The 18,034-nt window shown below is 39.0% G+C and overlaps 2 long non-coding RNA genes across 2 annotated transcripts in view; one reads left to right on the top strand and one right to left on the bottom strand.

The window, feature by feature from the left end:
• LOC148130391 (uncharacterized) overlaps positions 1-371 on the bottom strand; it is a 74,718-nt gene extending 74,347 nt beyond the window's left edge. Inside the window, exon 1 of the long non-coding RNA XR_015749738.1 lies at positions 276-371. This is a non-coding gene — a long non-coding RNA (uncharacterized LOC148130391). The remainder of the gene's footprint in view (positions 1-275) is intronic.
• Positions 167-11,723, top strand: LOC148130392 (uncharacterized). The gene is made up of 2 exons (XR_015749736.1): positions 167-636; positions 10,995-11,723. It is a non-coding gene; the product is annotated as an uncharacterized LOC148130392 (long non-coding RNA).
• The last annotated feature ends 6,311 nt before the right edge of the window (positions 11,724-18,034 follow it).

The raw sequence follows: 18,034 nt of genomic DNA on the forward strand, positions 1-18,034 counted from the left end.
CTACACAGTGCTGGGATTTCTGAACTGAACTTACCAGTAGTATTTATGGCTTGGCTATTAATCAGTGTCTAAACCAGAGTCTTGCTGTTTAATCAGTGAGATATTATTAACCTGATCTAATACTTAATATATAATTAACCTGATCTAATAACCTGATACTAAGCCCTCCTCTCCTTCCCCAGAGAAGTGAAGCTCTTTCCATCGAGCCCTATTAACCACACTGGTGGAGCTCTTGAACTGGATCACTTGGAGCCAGCGGAGTGCAAACAACGTACCTTCATTTAAATCCCTCACACAGCTGATAGAAGTATCTTCCACACCAGACAACGTGTTTCCATTAATATCCCCCACACAGTTTCCCCGGAGCCACATCGGACAGCTGGCAGGGAGAAACAAGGAGGGAGGAGAAAGCCCTGAGGTTCTTAAGGAGCTGAAAGTCACCCTAGACGGGTGGTAAAGGCAGAAGAAAGCTTCGGTGGTCGCGAGGAGAGGAGAGTCTCCTCGACTGACCCGAAGAAAACCCCTCCATCCGAACTAAAAAGAGAACTGCCAGCATGGCTAAATCGAAGCCAGGAAGGCAGCTGAGACAGAAGTGAAAAAGAAAGGAAAGATCTTGTAACAGCGTGCTTAGTCTTGGTAAGAATCACTCCAATTTCTACAGTGGAATTTTCCTTGGAAAGTGGGACTCAAAGGAGGAAAATAGCTGTGATTAACGATCTGGAGTGACTGACAGATTTAGTTTAAAAAAAAGATATTGCAACTAGAAGTAACTTTAAAAGTAAAAGACAGATTGGATTGGTTAACCCAAATTTCTGGACTGTATTTTTACTACTACTCAACTTGAAGAACTTTAGGAAACTATTGGAAAACAATCTTATTCAGAGACATATTGATTGTAGTTAAAGTGTTTTAATTCTGCGAGTTTTGCTCTCTTTCAAAAATCCAGCGTGCTTTGAACATCTTGTTACAGCCTATTGTTTACAGAGTAATAGCAGCAGCCATCAGAGCAATAAATTCCTCCCACCCAGTAAATCACAGCTGCTAGTAAAACAATTAACCCTTTCCTTGCAGACTCTACTACCTCATTACTTTAATCAAACACTGATTAATTCATTACCTCAAAACTTACAACTTTTCTACCTCATCACCTATATCAATGATTAGATAATCAATTTCTATAAAATATTTCATTAATGGTTTAATTGATTTATTGTTTTAATTGATTAGTGTGATTAGAGTGTTTAGTGCAAATAGTGTGATTACTGATTAGTTTAAAAGATCAAGATTCATGTAATTTAATTGATTAGTAAAATCAGTGATTTAGTGAATTTAATTGAACAGTGTGATTAATAATTAGTGTAATTAATTGATTAGGCTGATTGTTGCTTAGGAAAATTATTTGACTAGAGAGATTACTGCAATTGATTGATTGGTGTGATATTGGCTATATTGATTACCCAAAATTGTTCCATTAATTAATTTAATCAACGTACCATCTTAACAAACCTACCATGCCAAGAAAAAAATCCAATGCCAAACCACAACCTAAAGAGAAAGTAATCCCCACCAATGAACCACAAGACTCCTGCACATGCTTTAAATGCTACAAAACTCTAAAGGATAATGAAAACTCCATCAAATGTTCTCTATGTAACAAATACGCTCATCATGACTGCTTGGGATTACCTGAGCAAATGATTCAATACCTAGAATCATCCAATGAGTTTCCATATCTCTGCAAATCATGCAGACCCAAACTGGATCAGTTGGAAAGAGTTGATACCATTGAAACACGAATAACATCCCTTGACACCATAGTAGCATCCCTGGACGCCTTAAAAGAAAGATTATCCAACCTTGAAAAAAAAGACACAACGCAAAAACCTGAACATCCAATAGCTACAAACCACATCTCTACCCAACAACCAAAACCCAATCCACAAAAAAACATAAGCCAGACAAATAATGATATCCCAATCCTCATCAGAGAAGCTGTTGAGCGTGAACGGAAACGTCCAAATGCCATCTTATTTGGTCTAGAGGACATCAATGATAATGATGACATCACAACTGTCCGAAACATCATCAGTGATTATCAAGCATCAACCATCTCCCCTGATGAAATACTTGACATTTCCCGCATTGGCCAAGAGCTCAAAAACAGAGATGGCTCTGTGGCCCCACGCTTCTGCAGGGTCATTTGCAAAAATGAATCAAGCAAACGTAAATTCATTTACACTATAAATTCACTCGCCAAAACCAACACCAACCATAAGAACCTCCGTTGTCGCCCTGACCTAACCATACAGCAATGTGCCTGCTCCCATGTACTCCGCACTGAACTCAAAAAATGTCTAGACAATGGAGAGAAGGACCTGTACTTTGACTACCATGCTGACTGTATCAAAAGTAAGTCACACAACCCGCAACTCAGCTTTAACCTTCAACCACAACCCTACCTCAACCAATCCACCATCACCCAAGACTAGGCACGCACGCCCCTAACTACCTCAATTCCAACTACTGCTATCCTTAAATGCAAGCTACTCAATGCAAGAAGCCTTGCGAATAAAATACCTGAATTTCTCCTCTTACTAAATATGGCTAAATTCGACATCATATTTGTCTGTGAAACATGGCTCAACGCATCTCTCCCTGACTCCATTACCACAGTTAGAGACTATCATGTTTACCGATCAGATCATGAAATTCGTAGAGGAGGTGGTGTTACTATCTTCTATAAAAAGTCCTTACATCTAAAAAACATCCAAGTTACCCAGGAGCTTGCTCTTCCTGAGACCATCATCTGTGAACTATCCTTAAATATCACATTTTGATTCTTACTATGTTACAGAGCACCTGATTATGACATCGAACATGTAAACAAGCTAACTACACTACTAACATGGGCAGCATCCTGCCCACACGCTTTTATCTTTCTTGGTGACTTCAATCTACCTCATATTGACTGGACCCTAAATGAATGTACAACTGAACCCATACACGCAACCTTCTACAATGCTGTTACAAATCTGGGAGTGGAACAACTAGTAACCAACAACACTAGACTAAACAACAAGGAATTTTTTAAACAATTACATGGGAAATTAGTGGAATTAGATAAAAGGAATATTTGCATCTTGGGGGATTTCAATGCTATTGTGGACCACCAGAAAGATCACAGTAGTGGGGGGTAAAAGAAGAATAAAAGAGAACTACCAAAAACATGTGAAGAAATGATAATTGAACTAAATTTGATAGATATGTGGAGGAAGTTAAACCCCGAGAAAAAGCAATTTACATTTTACTCCAACCCTCACCAATCATGGACACGAATCGATATGGTGTGGATGAATGGTGAGTTAGTAAATGAATTAAAAGAAATTGAAATTTTACCAAACGAATGGGCAGATCACAACCCGATTCAGATAATGTGGAAAGGCAGGAAGAAACCAAGGAAAAGGTGGACCTTAAATACACAGCTAATTAAAGAGAAAGAATTTATGAATAAACTTGATGAGGAATTAGACTATTTTTTAAAAGAAAATAATAATGAGGCAACTATGAAACAGAATATTTGGGATACAATGAAGGCAATAATAAGAGGCACAACGATATCATATACTGCTAAAAGAAATAAAGAAAAATATGCCCAACAAAATAAATTAGAACAAAGAATCAAAGAATTAGAAATTCAGCTGCAAAACACCCCAAAAGATAGCAAATTGAAAAAACAGATGATAATAACTAAACATAAATTAAATTTAATCAAACAAGAAGGAATGGTTTCAAAGTTGAATACAGCCAGACAGATATTTTTTGAACAGGCCAATAAACCAGGAAGGTGGTTGGCCTATAAACTTAAAAAACAAAAACAAAAAAGATTGATCTACCAATTAATAGATGAGAACGGGGATGCCCAACAAGGGATAGAACAGAAAAAAGAAATTGCATGTAAATTTTTTGAAGATCTTTATAAAAAGAAGGAGGTAAATGAGGACATGTTAAGAAACTATTTGGGTATTGCCTGGCAGAATCTCTTATTACAAGGGTTCATCCCAGCCAGTTTCCTGTCCTGCATTGCCTGAAAAAGCCTTCCTCACCTCCCGCTTTTGAGGCTGGGAAATTCAAGCGAGGTGTGTGCTGCAGCCTCACACACACACACCCCAGCAGCTCTGGGCCAGGCAGCTTTCTCGACTGCCTGAAACCTTACCTTCCTTCCTTCCACACTGAAAAAAACACGCAGTGGCTATAGGCTTCTTCAAGAGACTTTGCTGCGCTTCTCTAACCACCATCGCCGCTGCATCCTAGCCACCAGCCACGCAGATCTATCCCATTGAGCCTGCTGGTGCAGCACTCTGAAAGAGGTGGTTAGAAACAGCTTTTCTTCGCTCCCAGCCACCCCCTTTTCAGCACAACCTGACAGACGGCTGCTCCCTTCCTTCTCTGCCTGCTTGTTTTATATGGCTGAGGAGGAAGAGAATAGTACAGCTGATTGGGAGAGGCTTCTGGCACTGCAAAAGGGGTGGCTGGACATGTGGCCACCTACTGGCTAGCTGTGCCTGGCCAGATCAGGCTGGAGGAGGCGCATCTGCCAGGAGAAGCGTGCTCTGGACAGATAGGCAGGTGGGCAGATGTCCCAGGGCCGCTGCATATGCGCACTGCAAGTGTATTGGCTGCATTCACAGTGCGCATGTGCAGCAGCTGCGGGACATCCGCCCAAGCTGCGCCCAGCCACCATGTGGTAGGGAAACCTAGGAGAGCAACCGGGGCAAGTGAGCGACCGGGCAACTGGGTTGGGGGCGTGGCCAGCCAGGGGTCGCCACCGGTTCGGCGACCCACACCAAATCACCGCTACCGGTTCGCCCGAGCCGGTGCAAACCAGTTGAATACCACCTCTGGTTTACCATCATTCCAGAATAAAAGAAAAATTAACTTAAGAATTTAAAGAATTTGAAATAAACAGCAAAAGGGTATATAAAACTTGAATTCAAGAAAATCGTGAATGAATTAATGGACCAGACAAATTCTAATTTGGTTTTTAAGATAGTTATATAAAAATAGCACTTTCATTCAAACAAAATTGTTTAGTCTATCTTAAGTTGTAATAGAAATTCACGACTTTATATTTTCAGAAATTGGATACCAGAGGGAACTAAAAATGCCAAGCAGAACCAGAAAATAATGGAGGGGGGGAAATGAGACAAAAAGGCTTGCCTTTTGTTTTTTGTCAGCATTGGGACAAAATGGCAGAAAATGATATCACATGAAATATTTCAGGAGATCTTTGAGGAATTGGGGCAGAAAATAAAGCTACAGTGTCAGCAAACAAATGTCATTTGTTTGGCAAAATACAACTAAGTTTATACTTAAAGAAGTGATTTCTAGTCTTCATATTGGTAGGCGTCAATGAATTTGCTCCAATTTCACTGTCTTATTTGAAGTATAGTGCCCCAAACTAAACACCGTACTCCCTTCAAGTGGGGTCTCAACAAATCGGGGCAGAGTTGAACAAATATTTCTTGAGATCTGGACTTTATGTTCTCATTAATGCATCATTAATAGTATTTACTATTTTAGCAGCCACATTGCACAGCTGGTACAACTTGTTATCATTAGAAATACCCAGATTCCTTCTAGTATTTAGTATTTTAGTATTTATTTGATTTGTCAATCGCTTACAAGATACAGGTATAAGAATAAATATAGTTTTGAATACATGAGATGGATACTTATAAGAAAAATACAAAGAAACAATAGGACAGGGATGGTAGGCACGATTGGTGCACTTATGCATGCCCCCTACAGACCTTTTAGGAAAGGGGTGAGGTCAATAGTAGACAGGTTAAAGTTTTTGGGGTTTGGGGAAGAAACCACAGAGTCAGGTAGAGTATTCCAGACATTGACCACTCTGTTGCTGAAGTCTTATTTCCTGCAATCAAGTTTGGTGCGGTTAACCTTGAGTTTGTATCTACTGTGTGCTCTTGTGTTGTTATGGTTGAAGCTGAAGTATTCATTGACAGGTAAGTCATTGCAATGTATGATTTTATATACCATTCTTAGATCAGACCGAAGACGGCGTAATTCAAGGTTTTCTAGGTCTAGAATTTCAAGTCTGGTGGCATAAGGTATTCTGCAACGAGTAGAGGAGTAGAGAACTCTTCTTGTGAAATATTTCTGGACTTTCTCAATTGTGTTAATATCAGCTACATAATGTGGGTTCCAGACTGATGAGCTGTATTTGAGTATAGGCCCTTCCTATTATGAATGCCTTGTATTTTTTCTATCCAGATGCACAACGTACATTTCTCTCTTAAGTTTTATCCTTTTCACTTCAGACCCCTGTTGAAGAAGGCAGAGAAGAGCAGAGGGTTGCTCCTGTCTCTTCTCAGCCATCATCCCTAGCTGTTCTTTCTAGCTCTTTGTCATCTGCAAACTTTATGAATGTCTCAACTCCCTCCACCCAAGGTTGATAAAATTGCTGAACAGGAATGGAGCTTGTGAAACATTCCTTTTGGAAATGATTAAAAATTTAGAACACAGCAGAGGTAGTATTCAGCAGGTTCTGACCAGTTCTGGAGAACCAGTAGCAGAAATTTTGAGTAGTTCGGAGAACCAGCAAATACCACTTCTGACTGGCCCCGCCCCCATCTATTCTCTGCCTCCTGAGTCCCAGCTGATTGGCTGGGTCTTCTTTTGTTGCCCTGCACAGGAGAATGGAGCTGGAAAGCAGGTTAGTGGGGTGGGGAGGGAATGGGATTTTGCAGTATCCTTCCCCTGCCACGCCCGCCAAGCCAAGCCACGCCCACCAAGCCACGCCCACAGAACCAGTAGTAAAAAATTTGAATCCCACCACTGGAACACAGCCTGTCTTCTTTCAATAAACCTGGTACTAGCTTCCCAAAAAGACCAATGTTGTTTTCCTGACATATCAGAAGCAGAGAGACTTGTGGCCACCTAATCAGTTCAGGGCTGATATTTAATTTGAACCATTGATGTTTTGACTTCTGCTCTTATTTTAGCAACTACCCTATTCTACTTGCCCCAGTGCATGTCAGTTTCACTTGTCCTGATTTATTCATTTTCTACCCTTCTGCAATACAAAAGATACATATATTCATACTCCATACTTAACTTTCACCAATAACATTTATTTTATGCATTCTTTCTCCTCATCACAGTATTTAGTGTAGATTCAATAGATGCACATTTGTAAGTATAGTTCCATGGTTTATATTTACATGCAATTTGTGAAAAAAATGTGTGGTCTAAAAGAAAACTCATCTTATCCACCTACTAATCTAAGAATTATAAACTAGGTTGTCCTGAATTAAAATGTGAACTAAATAACTTTGCTCCTATCCCTACTCACATTACGTAACCTTGCATTTTTACTTCTAGTAGTTTAATATAAAGTCTGAAACAAATTAATTGCAAGTTGATAATTCAGCATTTATGGCACCCCAGATGGAAAAGGTGATATATTAAATAGCCTGGTCCCATGTTGTTAGGGATTTATGCATCAATAATAAAACATATAGCAGAAATAGAACATGTGGGGGTTTTTTTCAAGATAAAACTCAGCAGAGTCCCTGTTGACTCAGGAAAACAAGGGAGATCAGGTGCTAGAGACAAAGATAAGAAATGACAAACATAAGCAAATGTAATTATGTACAAAGTTAAAAAAGAATAGAGACTGCAATCACATTAAATTATAACATTTCAGAAGCTGTAAGCAGGAAGGCTTCTGATGGGGAATTATTATATTTCAATGACTCAGACAAAGATCTAAAGTCAGAAGCAGAGGATCTGAACTTTCCAGAAATTCAGAATCATGTCCTTCAATTGGCTTCTGACTCTTACAATCTGTTTGCCACATTTCCTTTCTGGCAGACAGGTTGTAAGAGTATTATTTTAGCTAAGCACAAAGTAAATCCAATATTACTCCACTCCTCCTCTTCTTCTTTTTCCTCCTCCTCCCCCCTCTCTCTCACACTCTCCTTTCTGTTTTTATAAGTAATTATTTCATGACAATAGCTTTGTCTTATTTGATAGATAATAGCAGATGCTTCCAAAGGCATTTATAATTTTCCAAAAATTATTATGAATGAATGCCAGTTTGGGAACAATTCTTGTAACCAAGATGATGTTGTTTGATGGTGTTAAAGGTCTTATAACCAAAGCAGATTTCTTTCTCTGCAGGATGGATCTCATTGTTGCCATGTGGTCATTTAAACTTGGCTCATAAGGATTGTCTGGTCAAATTTTAGGCCTGGAGTTCTGAACAAGATGCTGGACTAATCAGCTGTTCAGTCTCTCCCTCTCTGTCTCTCTCTCCCTCTCTCTCTCCCTCCCTCCCTCCCTCCCTCTCCCCCTCCCCCTCCCCCTCTCTCCCTCCCTCCTCTCTAATCAGAAACATTTGAATCAACAATCCTTTTATTTTAGCTAAGCACAAATTGGAATAAAAATAGGGTAACTGACAAGAGGTTGCATAACCAATTACAAACATAAAGACGGAGACTGTCATCACTGCAAACTGCTAAGGGTTTGCCATAGGGATCATTTTCAGCCTGTCAATTTATACTATCCACACACTATCAAATGCCTATATCCAATTATGTTCATCCAAAGTTGGATCACCCCGTCTAGGGAAAACCACAGATGCCTGAAATGCACCAGAAATCTGATCGTGAGCCAACACTGAAATGTTGCCAAGTCTCGCAGGTCAAGACAAGCATTCCAAGTTAGCCATTTATCTTTCCCCACGATCAGCTTTTTGCTTTACAGGGGCAAATTGCTAGCTTGTTTGGTGACTGCAAGACAGCCTTCTTTGTCTGCAATACGTCTGTATGAGATTTTTGATCAGTGTGATATTGCTTATTTATACTTCTAACATGATGCAAAACAATTGCACCCACCCACATACACACCTTTTACATCAGCCCGTATCATTATTTATACATGGCATGAGAAACTGCTTTGTCAATTTAAACCACAGTTTAGCTTGGCAAGTGTTCTGTTTCCAACACTGGACAGCCAGAGGCCACTGGGAACCTGATAAACAAAGACTTTCCCTGTTGTTTATCCCAAATCCTTCTCATTTCTTGTACCTTTTACTTGCAATCAGTAAAACACAGTCTAATCACTACGCTCTTTATTAACAAAAGGAATCGATAGTGAAACTTATTTTTCCCACTTGAGATCCAATATGATGAAAGCTAAGAGAGAATAATTCAAAGTTTCTTAGTTTATTCATTAGTACTAATATTTCAATAACAAAAAATATTAACACAAAGAACATTGACAAGAAAATGGAATGTCCCATAACATAGTACGCAAATCACCCTTAAACATAGTATCACTTGATGCATTTAACATTAATTGATGCGCCTAATATTAGAATCATCATTAAAAAGGCACAACAAAGAATGTTCTTCTTGTATCAACTCAGAAAGTTCAAACTGCCCCAGGAGCTGTTGATACAATTCTACAGAGGGATTATTGAGTTTTTCATTTGTACAGCAATCAAACAGGACAGGTACAGACTTCAGTGGGTAGGTAGGACTGCAGAAAAAAAAATTGCAACCAGCTTCCGTCCATTGAGTTCAGTCACAATGGAATTGATCTACACACAAAGACCCCACTGTTTAGTGTACATAAAAAAATCAGACAGACATTCAATCCTCACAGCTGCCATCTTGATTTTTTTGACGACACTGCTGTCATAATAAAACAGAGCAAGACTTGACACATTTAAATCTCAGCTTCCTTCCATTGAGGACCTATATTTTATTTATTTATTTATTTATTTATTTATTTATTTATTTATTTATTTATTTATTTATTCATTTATTCATTTATTCATTTATTCATTTATTTATTTTGATTTGTCAATCGCTTACAAGACAATAGGTATAAGTATATATATAGTTATGAATACATGAAATGGGTACATATAAGAAAAATAAAAGAAACAATAGGACAGGGACAGTAGGCACGTTGGTGCGCTTATGCACACCCCCTACAGACCTCTTAGAAAAGGGGTGAGGTCAATAGTAGACAGTCTAAGGTTAAAGTTTTTGGGGTTTGGGGAAGAAACCACAGAGTCAGGTAGAGTATTCCAGACATTGACCACTCTGTTGCTGAAGTCGTATTTCCTGCAATCAAGTTTGGTGCGGTTAACCTTGAGTTTGTATCTATTGTGTGCTCTTGTGTTGTTATGGCTGAAGCTGAAGTATTCATTGACAGGTAAGTCATTGCAATGTATGATTTTATATACCATACTTAGATCAGACCAAAGACAGCGTAATTCAAGGTTTTCTAGGTCTAGAATTTCAAGTCTGGTGGTATAAGGTATTCTACAATGAGTAGAGGAGTAAAGAACTCTTCTTGTGAAATATTTCTGGACTTTCTCAACTGTGCTAATATCAGATACGTAATGTGGGTTCCATACTGATGAGCTGTATTCGAGTATTGGTCTAGCAAATGTTTTGTATGCTCTAGTTAGTAGTGTGATATTACCTGAGAAAAAGCTACGTAGGATTAGGTTAACAACTCTTAATGCCTTTTTGGCTATGTAGTTACAGTGGGCTCTAGCACTTAGATCATTAGAGATGAGTATTCCAAGGTCCTTTACAGAGCTTGGATCATCAACAAGGTCTTGACTATTCAGCTTGTATTTTATTTTCTGATTTTTTTTTGCCAATATGTAAGACAGAGCATTTATTGGTTGAGATTTGAAGTTGCCATTTGTTTGACCATTCTGATACATAGTCAAGATCTTTTTGAAGGGTAGTAGTATTGTCTGTGGTATTGAGCAGCTTTACATCATCAATGAAGAGAACGCAGTTGCTCTTAATATGATCACAGAGGTCATTTATGTAGAGTATGAAGAGAGCTGGTCCTAGAACACTGCCTTGGAGGACACCACTATTGACAGGTACAGAATTTGATAGGACAGTCCCAATTTTGACCATTTGTTGTCTGTTTGACAGGAATGCTTCTATCCAGTTATGCAGTTGTCCGGACCTATATACTGCATGAGCCAGAAACAGAACTGAGAAAATATGTACAGACCCCTCACATCCTGGGCATAAACTGTTTCAACTCTTCATCTCAGGTCACCACTATGCAAGTGAAGTGAAGAAAGTTGGGGAATTTCCAGGGACACATGGGGGGAGTTATAAAAAATACCCCCAACTTTCCTCTGGGATTCTCTGTAACTGCTATGTATGAAAAACAGGAAGTGTTATGTAAACATTTAACTGTGATAATACTATATAAAGTGGTATTTACTGGAAAGGGGTGTATCCTTTCACTCACACTTCGGTCTGAGTGTCAAAGGGGAACAATATTGCAATATCTATATCTATCTATCTTTTGCAAGCCAAAAACAACTAGACACAAAGACAGTTTTTCCCCTTGTGCCATCACTCTGCTAAATACCTAATTCCCACAGTATGGCCTTATGTCTAAGGATACTTACCCATGTAGTATGACTGTATTATTATCCTTCTCATCTTTTCCACTATCTTCTATTGGTATCTTATGATTATATTACCTTGTTTGTATGTACGCTTGTATTTGTATGTACATGTTGTTTATGTGTACACTGCTTATATTACCTTGTTGCTTTTATGTACATGGAGAATTTATGCACTAGAGACAAATTCCTTGTGTGTCCAATCCCACTTGGCCAATAAAGTATTCTATTTTGTCCAATATTTACCCTAGTTCTCTGTGTTCCAGGTCACAGTCAGGTCACATTCAGCAGGTTCTGACCAGTTCTGGAGAACCAGTAGCAGAAATTTTGAGTAGTTAGGAGAACCGGCAAATACCACCTCTGACTGGCCCAGCCCCCATCTATTCTCTGCCTCCCGAGTCCCAGCTGATCGGCTGGGTCTTCTTTTGTTGCCCTGGTTGGGGAGGGAATGGGATTTTGCAGTAACCTTCCCCCAGGAGTGGGGAGGGAATGGAGATTTTATAGTATCCTTCCCCTGCCATGCCACCAAACCATGCCCACAGAACCGGTCGTAAAAAATTTTGAATCCCACCATTGGTGTGAATGATTGTTTTTAACTTCTTGTAAGAATTAAAGCAGTTGGTTCCATAAACAATGAATCTTCATTGTTGGAAACTGTGGGGACCCTGGATGAAGATACATCAGTATCATTTCTATTCCATACTTGGTTCATATTTTCTGATATTCAAATGTCCATTTTGTTTTATCAATAAACTTATTTACTGCATCTAGACTGCTGCACAGAAATATTATGGAGTTTTAAGATTATTTTTAGCTGCTGATTTCAAACTACATGATACACAATTATTGGAAAGGCAAGATATTCAATTTTCTATAAAGATATTTAGTTTACTATAAAGCCTGGCAATCAATAGTTCCTGAGTTTAATCCTGGAAGGCAACAAACTTCTAAAGCATCTGACTCCATTTGTTCAAGTTTTTATCCTGTCGTTCAGAGGAGGACAATTTTATGAAGGGTCTTCTGAAGCCTTATAAAGAAATTAATCCTTACGAAGTTAAAGGATCTGGGTATGCTTAGCCCCTAGAGCCATGGTGGTGAACCTATGGCATGGCATGCATGCCAGAAGTGGCACACAGAGCCATCTCTCCGGGCACGCCGTCACCCGGGTTCTGGCATGTGTATGCTGGTACTTCTCATGTGTGGGAGCACTGGAAACTGCAAGAGCAGCTCCCCATGTACACCGGCCAGCAAGTCTTCATGAGCACATGTACACTAGACACCAGAAGACCCGGTGGCCAGCACGCATGTGCACACCGAAAACTGGAAGCTCAGCTTCCCAGCACATGCATGCACGCCGGGGAGCTGCTCTTCCAATTTCTGATGCTCCCATGTGCATGAAGACCAGCTGGATGGCGCCAGAAACCAGAAGACCAGCTCCAGGGGGTCACATACACACAAAGAGCTGCTCTTCCAGTTCCCTTCCCTCCCCCACATGTGCGCACTCCTGTTTCGGCACTCGGTGCTGAAAAGGTTTGCCAACACTGCCCTAGAGGGAGGGAGATATGATAGCTGCATTAAGATATCTGAAAAAGGAATGAACTTCTGTATTGTACTAAAGAACAGGTCTAGAACCAATTGGTTAAAATTTATCAGGAAGTATGTTCAGGCTGCATATCACAAAGAACTTTCAAATTGTACAAGCTGCCAGCCAGTGAAACAGGACACTACATGAAGTGGTAAGTTCTTTGTTGGAAATCTTCAAGCAACAACTTAAAGTTATTAATAATCATGTAGCAGATATTACACTAAGCGCAGTACTGGTTCATTGTAAATGACTTTACTGCGTTTATCACTAATTTCTTGAGCTGACTGCAAGTTCCGGATGCCTAATTTAATCCTGTTCTGAAAAACAATAGTTGTAAGGCCTTATTAGTTTTTTAAAAGAATCATGGATGAAAAATGAGTATTGTACAAATTTGGTTTCAATATGTCACAATTTATATAAATAGTTAATCACCACTGATACTTTATCTTAGCCCACCCAAATATCCATCTGGCTCATTCTTGTTTTTCAGTGGCATAATTACAGCTAAGCAAGATTTTTGCCTAGTTGGAGATGAAAGGTCACAAATTAATTTGCCGTTACTGCATACTCTTGGGGATTTAATTGCAGGTTTTATGATATAGGTAGTTTATGTTGATGTCTCTGCAAATTTGGCGCAGAAGAGAAGAATGTTGCTTAAATTAACATTTTGGATGATTTAAAATACTTTGACGGCTATCAGTATTATTATTAGGAAACGAATCAGAAAAAATCAAAGTGAAAAAATAACATCTGTCACCAATCAATTGCTTTGCTGGGAAATTAATATGGTATTTCATTTTCTCTTTAAATATACTCATATTTCCCCCCCAATTCGTGCCATTCATTGAGATCAGATGCATTTCAGGCTAGTTGTCTCAGATGTTGGACACGTAAGTAAGTAATAAAGTCCTGAAGGTCCAATAACAAGGGAACAATGGAATTTGCAACAAAGTTATCAGCAGAAAAATCTATATTTAAAGTGCAGCTATATAGTAATATGAAGTATGATGGTTCCAATCTTCTTTGTTCCTTAGAATTAGATTATTAAATGTCTAGTAGAGTATTTTATTATTTTTTTCAAACAAAAAAAAAAAAGAAATCTGGTGCCATTTAATCTTATCCAAGGTACTGTATCAAATTTTAGCCAAGGTACTGTACTGTATAAAATGGTTTTCTCTGTTAGTCTTTCTGAATAACAGAATAACATAGTTGGGAGGGACCTTGGAGGTCTTCTAGTCCAACCCCTCCCCCCACTCAAGCAGGAAACCTGCTTGGTATACTATTTCACACAAATAGTTGTCCAATCACTTCTTAAAAAGAGCACCCACAATTTTTGGAGGCAAGTAATTCCACTGATTAATTGTTCCAACTGTCAAGAAATATATTTTTATTAGTTCTAGGTTTATTCTCTCCTTGATTATTTTACACCTATTGCTTCTTGTTCTGCCTTCAGGTGTTGTATTCTCTAAAATTTAGAGAATAAGTTGACCCCTTCTTCTTTGTGGCAACCCCTCAAATATTAGAAGACTGCTATTATGTTGCCCCTAGTCTTTCTTTTCATTAAAATAGACATTCCCAATTCCAGCAATCGTTCTTTGTATGTTTCATCCCCCAGTCCCCTAATAATCTTTGTTGCTTTTTTCTGCACTCTTTCTAGACATCTTTTTTATATTGTGGCAACCAAAACTAGATGCAATATTTCACATGTGGTCATACCAAAGCCTTATAAAGTGATATCAACACTTTATGTGATCTTGATTCTATCCCACAGCCTAGGACTGTGTTGGCTTTTTTGGCAGCTGCAGCACACTTCTGGCTCATATTTAAGTGATTGTCGACTAGAACTCCAAGATCCCTCATGCATACTATTATTGAGCTAGGTGCTACCTATTCTATACCTGTGCATTTGGTTTTCTTGCCTAAATGGAGAACTTTACTTTTCTCATCATTTAATTTCATTTTGTTATATAGGGCCCAGTATTCAAGTCTGTCAAGATCCTTCTATATCTTCAACCTGTCTTCTGGAGTGTTAGCTGTTCCTGCCAGCTTGGTGTTGTCTGCAAATTTGATGAGTTCCCCTTCATTTAAACCACTGAAGATATTGAAGAAAACTGGGCCTTAAGGTTCCCTACTGCATATTTCCCTCCATATAGATGCAGTTCCATTAAGGACTACACAGAGTGCAATTGATCGGCCAGTTATGAATCCATCTGGTGATGATACTGTCTAACTCATGTTTTTCTGTCTTATCAAGTAGTACCATGTGGTCTACTTTATCAAACACCTTTCTTAAGTCCAAGTAAATTATATCCACAACATTTCACTGGTCCACTAATCTTGTCAATTTGTCAAAGAATGCAGTAGGATCATGTTTGGCATGATATGTTTTGACAAGCCCATGTTGGCTTTTGGTTATGACTTTGTTTGCTTCTAAATGTTCACAGATTCATAGTTTGATTATCTTTTCCAGAATCTTTCCAGGTATTGCGGTAAGCCTGATAGGTCTGTAATTTCCTGGATTCATTTCCCGCCCTTTTTTTGAAGAAGGGAACTACATCAGCCCCTTTTCAGTCACCTGGTAGTTCCCCAGGGCTCCAAGATATTTGAAAGATATTATCAGTGGTTCTGAGATTACATCTGCCAATTCCTTCAGAACCTTGGGGTATAATCCATTGGTCCTGGTGATTTGAATTCCTCTAGAGTTGGATAGGTGTTCTCTTATCTGAAAAAGTTAGAGATCAAATCAACTTTTATTGTCAGAGTACAATATGTGTACAATGAGATTGGCTGAGCCTCCCATCGTGCACACCCCCAACACAACTCACTGTGGAGACAGAAAGTCCCTAACCCAGTGAATCCTACTAACAAACACACAATCTTATTACACCATGTGAACTTATTGCACAATGTGCTGGCCCCGCAAGTCTATCATACTATGTTGATATGAAGTTATTTTCCATTCAGGAGTCTGACAGCTCATGGGTAGAAACAATTCTTCAGCCTGTTGGTGTGGCTGGTTATGCTTTTATATCTCCTACCTGTTGGTAGGAGAGTGAAGAAGTGCTGACCAGAGTCCCTGAGGATTTTCCTTGCTCTTCTAAGGCAGCGAGCCCTAGCAATGTCATCTAGTGATATCAGAGGACAGCCCACAATGTTTAGTGCTGTGCTCACCATCCTCTGTAGTGTCTTTCTATCCATGGCTGTCTAGCCAGCATACCACACTGTAATGCAATATGAGAGGACGCTTTGTATTGTGGACCAGTAAAAGGAGGTCATCAGTTGTTGTTCCACTTTGTTCTTTCGCAAGACCCTGAGGAAATGGAGTTTCCTTTCTGGCCAGCTGGATTGGGTTGATTTCCCAGGTGAGATCTTCACTGAGGTAGACTCCCAGGAATTTAAAGAAGGAAACTCTCCACACATCCCCCCTCAGTGTAAAGTGGGGCAGGTTCCTCTCTTCTTCCGGAAGTCTAACACCATCTAGAGATGAATGAGGAAGTACCAACCGATAAAACAATCCATGCTACCCTCCATGAGCATTGTGTGAAGCCAATGCTCTTCAAAGACCAATGGCATCATCTTGGTGAACACCAAACTATGTTTTTGCCCTGTATAAGCTGTCATGAAATTCAAGGGCAATTATTTTATACCAGTGACTGTAACCCTAAAGAAGTTGTTGCTATTTGCAAGAAAAAAAGGAAAGGGAAAAAATATCTGAGTGCCCTCCGATTGGTTCCTATTCCTTGCCTCTGTAGGAAATGCTGTATTATTGTATTGATTTTTGAGTATTACTTTATACTTAAAATTGCTTTGCAAATCTGGGTCACTGGAGTTGGACATTTAGACACAAAGGAATGATTATTCCTTCAGCCAACAAAAGAAGAGAAATATCCAAAGATTGAAATGGGACACTTGATCTACAAGTTCCATGAGTGGAAACTGGAAAAAACACTAGAGGGAAAATATATGTCTTGTCATAGGCGAGCCACCCACTAGGAATAGGGAGGTAGGACTCCAGGCAGTGCAGACTAGCAAAAGTTCATGCTGGTAACATTGGCCTTCTTTCTCAACAGTTTGCTCAATGCTCATAAATAAAGTATATTTTATTGATGGTTTAGAGATTTCACAATTTCGTTAAAAACCACACAATGTCCTCATTTAGAATAGATGTCCATGAAAGATCCATTTTTAAAACAAAAACAAGCGAAAGCTTTCCTCTATGTTTATGCATACCTGTCATAAGAAAATGCTAAAAGTTTATTCCTTAATAGGAAACAGTCTATCTTCATAACAGGCCATGAGAATGGGCACGTGGAGAGCATGTTTTTCTTAATAGTACCCATTAAATGTGTTAGATATCACCTCCTTAAATTCCCAGCAGTCGAAGTTCCACCAATCATTGCTTCTAGCTAGAGATAGGGGAAACTACGAGATTGAACAGGAACAGTGTGAAATGAATGTGTATCATAATGCCTTTGGGAATACAGTAGTGCAAAATAGTCTATAAGACACAATGGGAAACTAATGGATAGTTTATCTCTATTACAATGGTTCCTTGACTTTGGCCACAAGAATAAATGGCAGCCTGCTCTGGCTGATAATGACATCATTGGATTGAGCAGCTAAGGGTCACACTTTCCTAAGGATATTCCTCAATTTGTTGCTTCACTGTATTCATTTCTTTTTTGAATGCAAAAAAGTCATCCATGAGAATTTCACTAAAATTATTTTTCCTTTGAAAGACATTTTAAAAGAAAAAAAATATCTAATCTGAATAAGAACTGACGGGGGGGAGGGGGAAATACAAGATAAAATTTTGATAGGACCAATATTAAGTTCATGAGTGTTATAATAGTTCATAAGAGCTAAGTCATTTTTCAGAGAGGTGAGGGGGAGAATCAGCAAAACTACCTTTTCTTCCTGTATCCCACCAGTGGAAATTCTCCCAGGATCACAAGTGTTTGATGTAA

Source organism: Notechis scutatus, chromosome 5 (assembly GCF_049901735.1).
Source record: "Notechis scutatus isolate UNSWTSFEM ecotype Mainland chromosome 5, rNotScu1.2, whole genome shotgun sequence".
Classification (NCBI taxonomy): Eukaryota; Metazoa; Chordata; class Lepidosauria; order Squamata; family Elapidae; genus Notechis; species Notechis scutatus.